This window comes from Panthera pardus, unplaced genomic scaffold (genome assembly GCF_024362965.1).
Source record: "Panthera pardus isolate Hobbes unplaced genomic scaffold, ASM2436296v1 HiC_scaffold_13, whole genome shotgun sequence".
In the NCBI taxonomy this organism is placed as follows: domain Eukaryota; kingdom Metazoa; phylum Chordata; class Mammalia; order Carnivora; family Felidae; genus Panthera; species Panthera pardus.
The window spans coordinates 81,756,175-81,766,399 of NW_026526688.1; the positions used below are offsets into that span (position 1 = coordinate 81,756,175).

At 38.2% G+C, this 10,225-nt stretch overlaps 1 pseudogene; it reads left to right on the forward strand.

Moving 5' to 3' along the window:
- The first annotated feature begins 1,634 nt into the window (after positions 1-1,634).
- Positions 1,635-8,980, forward strand: LOC109246819 (40S ribosomal protein S23-like; annotated as a pseudogene).
- Positions 8,981-10,225: the final 1,245 nt, after the last annotated feature.

A 10,225-nucleotide genomic window follows, 5' to 3' on the forward strand; every position in this document is an offset into this window, starting at 1 on the left:
CTTCATAGAACTTACTGCTACCGATATCGTATTGTAACTTCTTGTCTATCTCCCCAGTAGAAAGTCCCTGAGATCAAGGACTTTGTTCAGGTCACCACTGTATCTCCTGTGCCTAGAACAGTGACTCCCACACAGTATATTGAATTAGTGAATAAATAAATTAATGAATGAGTGATAGCCTTGCCAGAAACTGTGTAACTTAGTGGTTTTATGAATAGACTTTTGAGGTAGCAAATCTGGTTCAAATTCTGGCTCCTCTCTTTAAAAACTATCTGGAGTTCACTGAATCACTGTCCTATATCACAGGATTATTGTACAGATTAAATGAGGTAACATATGAAAATTATTTAGCAGGATAAGCATCATCATTTTCCCGCTTCTTATTTTATATAGATGAGTGACCAGAGGTAGATTGAGGCAGAGGGACTGGGGCAGCATCTCTGATCTTGGGGATAACTTGTACAGAGAAGGAAATAAATCTCCCATTCCCTCATGAAGGCATCCTCAACCAATACCAAAACCCTTAAAAACATACGCTCACCTTGACTCAGCAATTTTATTTCTGTAAATGTATCCCAAAGAAATGATCACCTACGTGGGCAAAGATTCTGCTACACAGATCTTTAACAGAGTCTTATTCATAATAACAAGAGATTAGAAGCATACTAGGTATCCAAGAGGGAATATTTGATAAATTATGGTACAGCTGTATGATGTGATATTATTTGGCTATTTAGAATGAAATTGTAGAAGAAGAGTTAGTAAGAAGAGAAAATGCTTACATACACTCAAATAAAGGACTAGCATCGACAAAAAATCTGGGTGGTTGGAATCACAATGAATTGTATGTTCTTTGTATCTCTCTGGATTTCCCATATTTGCTTCAGTTAATAGGCATTGTTTTTATGATCAGTCTTCCAAATAAAAATTATAATAGCTTGTTAGCATGTCCACAGTAAAGCATTACTACATTTTATGGGGGGAGCCATGAGAGATGCCTAAACTTGAGGTAGTTTCCCAAGTTCTGAGAGAGTGAAATTTTCCCCCAAATGTCATGATTTTAGGTGAGCAATACCCCTAAACACTTTGGCACACAGCAGATGCCAGAGTAGTCTAGCTTCATGACCATCAGGACCGCCTGTGCGTGTGTCCTGAGCTACTGCATTACTCTGTATTAGCGCATTTAACTGATGACATTAGCAATGTTGCATTTTAAAAACCAAATTGACTTACAGCATTACTCATTAGATTTAAATACTAGAGTGATTCATCATTTACTGTAAATCTATTAGATAAATTACACTGCAAAATTCACCATCGTCAGGGTGCCAGGCCTGCCTGGAAATTAAGAATGGGAAGGGAAATTGAAGGAGAGAGATTCCTGTCCGTGATTTGAAATTTAAACTTAGATAGCTATGGCAAGCATCCGAGCCTCAGCCAAAGAGGACAAGGCGTCTGCCACATGTCCAAGATATTCCACTCTAATAATAGCTTAGGACCTCTTTGGGAACAGGTTAATGCCTTGCTTCATAAGGAAAAATCTTGAATGTTAAAATACTTTTAGGATTATTTCCTTACCCTTAATATTTTTTTTTCCACAATGTAACTGGGCTGCATATGTGATATATGCAAACATGGTTGGGTTTCTGCTGGTTAAATATAGTCCCAAACCAACAGCATGTTCGGCTGGGGGCCCTTGCTCACCAGATGTTATTCCACTAATAGTGAGTGAGCTCATCCTTGGTGTGGAAGGTTATTCATTTGGGAGAGAATAATGAAAGTGAGACAATCATTACGTCACCTTTTCCTGTACATTATTCTCCCCTGCAGCTAACAAGGAAAACATGCTGCCATGTTAGTAGTAAGCTAAGTCTTGTTCTTGCTTTTTTACATCTACTTAAAGTGAATCACAGGTCGATTCTAGTCCAAATTAATTTTAAATATATTATGTGATAATTTGCATTTGGAGAGTGAGACTTTGGGATGGTGTTTGTCTCAGACCCAAGCGTCCTGACTTTTTGACTGTGATTGTCAGCGCCTGATGCCCAGAGGCACTGTCCCCTCTTCACACCTTTGCAGGAGACACCTCCTTTTCCTCTTTTGGCCATTTGGGAGGCAAGGACTGCTGTTTCTGGAAACTCGAGGACTTCTGAATAACAGAGTAAACTTTTAAAATAATGTTCATGAGATCATCTCTCTTTTTTGTTTGAATGACTCATTTGGTGCTACCTATCAAACCCCAAGTTCAAGTTCAGAGTAGAATTAATTGATAGATAATACAGCAAATAGGGGCAATCTCTCTCTCTCTCTCTCTCTCTCTCTCTCTATCTCTCTCTCACACACACGCACACACACACATGTTTTATAAAAAACAAAAGCAATCTTTATCTGAAAAACTATTTTTTTAGAAAACACACATTTATCATTAATAACCTTAACTCATTACTGAATTTTATCACAGCTTTCTTTTAAATATAGTAACAACTCAGCAGCAAGCAATTTTACTAATTTCTTTAAATGGCTTTAACTTTCTGCCAAGGGCCTAAACTGACCTTGTTTTCTTAGTGTCTTATTCATCTTTACAGAACACAACCACAAAAGAAAATGAAACATCCGAAAATGGCCCACCTGATGAAGATCTTCAGCTGGGTGCCCAGCCTATTTTCCTCATGCTCCTCAAACTCTCTTAGACTGCCCACATCTTCACTTAGTCACCTACATGTCATCTCAGGGAGAAAGTTTGGTGCCTAGGCAAATTCTTGGCCCATTATAAAGCCTTCCATATCTTTTATTCCTATCGTGTTTTCCCATATTGGTCTCTACCCGGTATCTGTCACCTCCCATGGCACACTTTGTACAAAGAACAGTGAACTGAAACTCAGGACTTCTGGGGTAGTTCCCAACTTTGCCACTTTTTCTCTCTTCTCTTCCTTCCACCTTTCAGATTCATCATTTGTCGAATTGGAATAATATCACAGGTGACAAAAATCCTGAAATTCGTGGCACATACATGTTTAATAAATTTGAATACATTGGGACAGGCCCTCTTGCCTTCATGAGTCCCTTCTTCCATAAAAAGATATTAAAAATTATATTTTATTCTCTGACATTGGCTGTAGCAACATCTTTCTAGCTATGTCTCCTGAGGCAAGGGAAACAAAAGCAAAAATAAATTAAAAAATTAAAAACTTCTGCACAGTGAGAGAAACAATTAACAAAACTGAAAGGCAACCTACTGAATGGAAGAAGATATTTGCAAATGACATTTGCAATAAAGGGTTAGTATCCAAAATATATAAAGAACTTATATAACTCAATACCTAAAAACCAAATAATCCAATTAAAAATGGCAAAAGACATGAACAGATATTTCTCCAAAGAAGACATCCAGATGACCAACAGATACACGAAAAGATGTTCAAAATCACTCATCATCAGGGAAATGCAAATCAAAACTACGATGAGATATCACCTCATACCTGTAAGAATGGCTAAAATAAAAAGCAAGAAACAAAAAGTGTTGGTGAGCATATGGAGAAAAAGGAACCCTTGTGCACTTTTTGTGGAATGCAAACTAGTACAGTCACTGTGCAAGACAGCATGGAGGTTCCTCAAAAAGTTAAAAATAGAGCTATCATGTGATCTTGTAATCATACTACTGAGTACCCCCAAAATATAAAAATACCAACTCCAAGGGATACACGCACCCCTATGTTTATTGCACCGTTATTTACAAGCCAAACTATGGAAGAAATCCAAATGTCCATGGATAGATGAATAGATAAAGAAGAAGAGGTATATATACACAATGGAATATTATTCAGCCTTAAAAAACAATGAAATCTTGCCATTTGCAGCAACATAGATGGAGCTAGACAGCATAATGCTAAGCAAAATAAGTCAGTTAGAGAAAGACAAATACCATATGATTTCACTCATATGTGGAATTTGAGAAACAAAACAAATGAGCAAAGGGAAAAAAAGAGAGAGAGAAACAAAGAAACAGACTCTTAACTATGGAGAACAAACCAATGGTTACCAGAGGGGAGGGGGTTGGGAGGATGGGTAAAATAGGGGATGGGGATTAATGGTACACTTATGGGGGTGCCTGGCTGGCTCAGTCAGAAACACATGTGACTCTTGATCTCAGGGTCATGAGTTTGAGCCCCACGTGGGGTGTGGAGATTACTTAAATAAATAAAACTTAAAAAAAAAGCAAAACGAGTACACTTACCATGATGAGCACTGAGTGATGTATAGAATTGACTATATTGCACACCTGAAACTAATATAACACTGTATATTAACTATACTGGAATTAAAATTTAAAACTTAATAAAAAAAATTTACATAACTTGGGGCATCTGGGTGTCTCAGTCAGTTGAGCTTCTGACTTTAGCTTAGGTCATGATCTTGCAGTTCGGAAGTCAAGCCTCACATCGGGCTCACTGCTATCAGCACAGAGCCCACTTTGGATCCTCTCTCCCTTTCTCTCTGCCCATGCTCCATTTGCATGCTCTCTCCCCCTCAAAAGTAAATAAACGTTAAATTTTTTTTAATTTACAAAACTTGGGGTGCCTGGGTGGCTCAGTCGGTTAAGCACCCGACTTCAGCTCAGGTCATGATCTTGTGGTTCATGAATTCGAGCCCCGCGACTGACTCTGTGCTGACAGCTCAGAGCCTGAGCTTGCTTAGGATTCTGTGTCTCCCTCTCTCTCTGCCTCCTCCCTGCTCACTCTCTGTCTCTCTCTCTCTCTCAAAAATAAGTAAACATTTAAAAAATTTACATAACTTAAAAAAATTATATTTTATGACTATGTTGGTATAATAAATATATTAATGTTATAAATTAAAACATAAAAGTTCATTTCTTTCTCTTCTGATGTCAAAAGAATTAAAATGCTTTCATGAGCCCCTAAAAGTATTGGGACCCTGCAGCACTGTGCCTAGTAAACAAGTCAGCACTATCCACACCACAAAGTCCCCACAGAGGTATCACAGTTTGCTCTCTTCCCTCTATCCCAGAGGGCTTTTGTTGTTCCCTCCTCCCTTCTTTCCCCTTTTTTGCTGATTTTCACTGGAGATAAGTTGCATCTTCCAGCCTCCTTTAGGTTCTTCAACTCTGCTGAGTCAAGACACGCTTGCAAACAGACACAACTCAAAGAATTAAAAATATCAACAACTATCCTAGGAAAATGGAGGATGATTCAGGTTCAGTCTAAGGCTGCTATCCTCTACCATGTCTAGAGACACTGCTAAGTAGATCAAAACCTCTTCTAAGTGGAGAGGTATATATGCAGAGAGATTTCTGGAATCATATGCATCAAATTTTAAGAATAGTTTTTTGTTTGTTTGTTTGTTTGTTTTTAGAGAGGGAGAGAGAGAAAGTGCAGAGGATAGGGGCAGAGAGAGAGAGAGACAATCCCAAGTAGGCGCTACACTCAGCATGGAGCCTGACCGAGGATTTGATCCCACCATTGTGGGATCATGACCTGAATTGAAATCAATAGTTGTACGTTCAACCTACTGGGCCACCAAAGCACCCCTTAAGAATGGTTTTTATTTAAAAAAAAAAAGAATGGTTTTTATTAGACTGTTGGCTTTGGGTGATTTTACTTTTTCTTCTCAGAGATTTCTATATTTCTCACATTTTTGAAATGAGCATATTTTTTAATAGAAAGGATAAAAATAGTAAAACTTAATTTTAATAAGGATCAACTAGTGTATTTTTCCAGAATAGGCACTGACTCAGATTCTATTTCCCCATTCCAGAACAGTTCCTGCTCTCTAAAGTACACCTACCAAATCCATGCCCTTAGACAGTTCCTTTTCAGGGTAACTCTGGACTTGGCCATAGAACTTGCTTTGGCCAATGGGATAATGCTGCCAGCGGAGGTTTAAATACCCATTTTCCTGCGACCATGTTTTTGGTTGGAGACGAAGGCACGTCTTTTAAAAGATTTTCATGTTTCTTTTAACCAACACGATCACCAAGAGAAAGAGGAAAAACCTTTGTATTTTCCTTTAACACATTTTCCATTTGCTATCACCTGAAAGTGCAAAAGAACTTCAAGTGCCTCAGTAATTAAAACGAAGGAGTTAATATGCTGAAACACAGTAATTTGAATATTTTTCTCAGTGGGTGGCCTGGCAAATACACACACGCACTCGCGCGCACGCACACACACACACACACACACACACACACACACACAGTGGCTCTGATCTAGCCAACCATATGGCCCTCATTTTCTGTATCTATTTCTATTTATGTTAACTCAAGAATTCTGCCACTGTAAGACGGCTGACTAACCTTTTGCCCCTTGTTTCTTTCTTGCATTAAACAGAGGGCTTAGCTTAAAACATTTCTTGGGTGCTGTTTTCTTCAGTTTTCCTCACATGGGAAAAAGAGTTCAAGGCTAAACTGCTCAGTAAAAAATTACATTTGGACTATTATTTTCTTCTAAACTGCTCCCCTATCTGCACTGTCTAAATTCTTTTCCTTTTGTATTTCATTTATTTAAGGCCATAGTCTTGCCATCTTCTTTTCTACCAAGGAAGAAAGCAAAAGATCCTGAATGATTTTAACACATGAGGAGTCAGAAGTAGTAAACAATCCAAAACCTACTGAGAGCCCACCATGGGCCTTGCGTCTTACTGAACATTACAGGAAGTTATAAGTGGTTCCTGGCGAAACTAAGAAGTCTGCTGCCTGGGTGTCCGCAAGCTCTCCGGTCTCAGGGTGGGTGGGGACCGTGGGGAACTGGATAGCACAAGCTCAGGCTAAAAGGGCAGCTGCTACTCAGCTCCAGCCAACTGTTGCCATGTGGGAATGTAGGCCCTGTCTTGCCGGGTCAGCTAGTTTTCCCCAAAAAGCTAGAAATCAAGATTTTTGCACGTAATCTCTCCATTAAAAAAGTTGTCAACCGATTCAAATTTTTTAAAAAAAAACTGTGTGGGCCAACAAATGTGCAGGCCAAATCAAATAAGTCTGCAGGCCCGATTTGGGCCACAGCTTGCCAGTTTGCGCCTTCTGCTTTGCATTATAAACTTCCTCTGAATTTAAAAATGCTTACCGCTCAAAATGACTTGGTGACATTTATAGTGATCTCTGTACATTTTATGGGGAAAAACCTTGAATAAGCCTTCCTGTACACAAATTCTAAACAATAAAATCAGCCACTTCATCATTCAGTGCTACAAGGCAAAGTAACCTCTTGACAGAATTTTTCACTTCTAAATAATTGTTTTGCTGTCATGTAGATTCAGCCTAAATTATGTATGTAGCAAGTCTTACTATTGTATTTTTTAGGATCAGGTCTATATTAGCACCCCCCCTCCCAATGTACACAGATATAAAATACTACCCCATAACAAAAATGACCCCTACAGAAGATTATTTGGGGTTCCTGCAGGATTATTATTGCTGGATATAACAAGTAGCTGGCAAGGATGTGGAGAAATTGGAACCTTTGTACCTTGTCGGTAGGAATGTAAAAATGATGCAGCTATGTAAATAGTATGATGGTTTCTCAAAAAATTAAAAATAGAATTACCATATGATCCAGAGATCCCACTTCTGAGTATATATATCCAGGGTCTTGGATGAAGCAGGGTCTTGAAGAGATATGTGTACATCCGTGTTCGTAGCATTATTCACAATTGCCAAAAGATGGAAGCAACCGAAGTGTTCATTGACAGTTGAATGGAAAAGCAAAATGTGGTCTATACATCCAATGGAACATTATTCAGTCTTAAAAAGAAGGAAATTCTGACACATCTGTAAGACAGCTGACGAAACTTTTGCATGGATGAATCTTGAGTGAAACAAGCCAGTCACAAAAAGGCAAATACTGTATGATTTCACTTATATATCTAAAGTAGTCAAATGCAAAGGAACAAGAAGTAGAATGGTGGTTGCCAGGGGCTGAGGGGAGAAGGAAAGAGGTAGCATTTATTTAATGGGTGTGTGTATCGGGGTTCTCCAGAGAAACAGAACCAAAATGATGTTTATTTATATACATAGAGATTTATTTGAAGAAAGTGGCTCGTGCAATTATGGAGGCTGGCAAGTGGGAAATCTGCAGGGTAGGCCATCAGCCTGGAGACCTAGGGAGGAGCCAACGTCACAGTTTCAGTCTGAAGGCTGTCTGCTGGTAGAATTCCCTCTTGCCTGGGGGTGGTCAATCTTTTATTTTATTCAGGCCTTCAACTGATTATAAGGCCTATCCATGTTATGGAGAGGAAGCTGCTTTACCCAAAGCCTACCAATTTAAATAAAAATATCACCCAAAAAGCACCCTCAAAGAAATATCCAGAATAACATTTGACAAAATAGTTGGGCCCTGTGACCTGGTGACGTTCTCACTTAAAATTAACCATCACAATCAGTATAAAATGCCCGTTTCACAGGATGAGTTTCTGGAAATTAGTTGCATATAAATGTGAATGTACCTAACGCTACTGAAATTTACACTTTAAAATGGTTAAGATGGCAAATTTTGGGTTATGTGTATTTCACCACAATTTTGTTAAACAATATATTAGATCTTTCACTTGGGCCTGTAGCACCAGCAGGATGAGCAAGTGGTCGAGGTCTTTGTACTGCCAGGAAGCTCCGCAGCCACAAACAGGAATGATAAACAGTACAAGGAAGCCCATTTGAGCACAGCCCTAAAGGCCAACTCCTTTGGAAGCACTTTACATTCAAAGAGAATTTTGCTTGAAAAAGTTGGGGGTGAAGCTGAACAGTTAAATTCTGTCATCAGGAAATGTGTCAGGGGCCCGCTGATCAAAAATGTCAAGAAACTCACAGCTTTCATACCTATATTGCAGAAAACAATGAAGTTCTGGCTGTTGGATTGGTTTCAAAGATCATGCTGTTGGTGACATTTCTGGTGACAACTTTATTGTTGTCAAAATAGCCAATGTCTCTCTATTGACCTTCTGCAAAGGCAAGAAGAAAAGACCAAAACCATAAGTTTTGATGATTTGATGATGCAAACATGATAGTAACAAACTTTCATATGTTAAAAAAAAAAAAAGTACATTAGAGAGAGAAATTTTCTTTCACTAAATACCAAAATAAATCTTTCCATAAGAGACATTAGGGTACACACCGGATTATATCCTAACTTCAGGGATTTGTAAATGACCCCTAAAATGTTCTCCACGTAGCAAATTTCTATAAAAGTTTGAGAGGGTAAATTATTAATTTTCAAAAAAGCTATTCCTGTGGGGAGTTAAGATTATATAATCCAGGTATACTGCTTCCTGGAGATATAATTTTCCTTGGGAATAGAGCATAGAGAGTAAGGGAAACAGAAGTTAATACATTCCTCTGATTGTGGCCATCAATAACAAACTTTTCAACTGAAGTGTTGATAATGTCTAAACAACAGTCAATTCATGGATTAATCCTTTAATAAATCACAATAATTTTAATATTTGTGTAAACATAGCTATGAACCTAGGAAGTAGAATCTGAGTCATAGGATAAGAAAATCCATGCTTGTGATGCTTTTCAGGTAGGTTTTCTGGAATTTCATGCTCATCCTTGGGGATTCTTAATGAAGTAAGTGAGGTATTGTTTAGTGACTATTATGGCAATCTTAGCTTGGAGACTCAGATCATTCACTCAATTGCCTGTATGTTAGAGAAAGTCTTCCTAGTACAAGTTTCCAAAACTGAAGCTTAACAGATGTGACAAGAAGCACCCTTTCTTTTGTCCCACTCTAACCCAGTCATTAGTGTATCCTATTAACAAGATTATATGATCCTAACGCTAAAGATCAGGGTAGGATTATGGCAGTAAAATAATTACCAATTATAACTTAAAGGTGATATAAGTTCTAGTTACTCTAAATTCCATAGGAAAGATCAATATAGTTTTTTAATTTTATTAACAGTTTCTGTAATGGCTTTTTAACCCCCCCATGAAATTAGAGAGTTAAATAAGGTAGATAATCACTGTTGAGACAGAAAGTGAACTCTCCTTCTCCATGAGAAGGTAACCCTTCCAGAAGCCTTCCAGTCTCCAGGAAGTGTTAACTCTTCACCAAAGTGCTAACTCTTTGAGAAGCTCATTTAGGCCTAAAGACATCAAGTCTGATGATGTGATGACAGAGGTGCTGGCTGAAATGGTGAGCTCAGCCCATTGCAATTTCATACTTTTGAGTCTCCCTGTTTTGGAAAGGAATTTTTATTTTCTTTCATCTTTACTTCA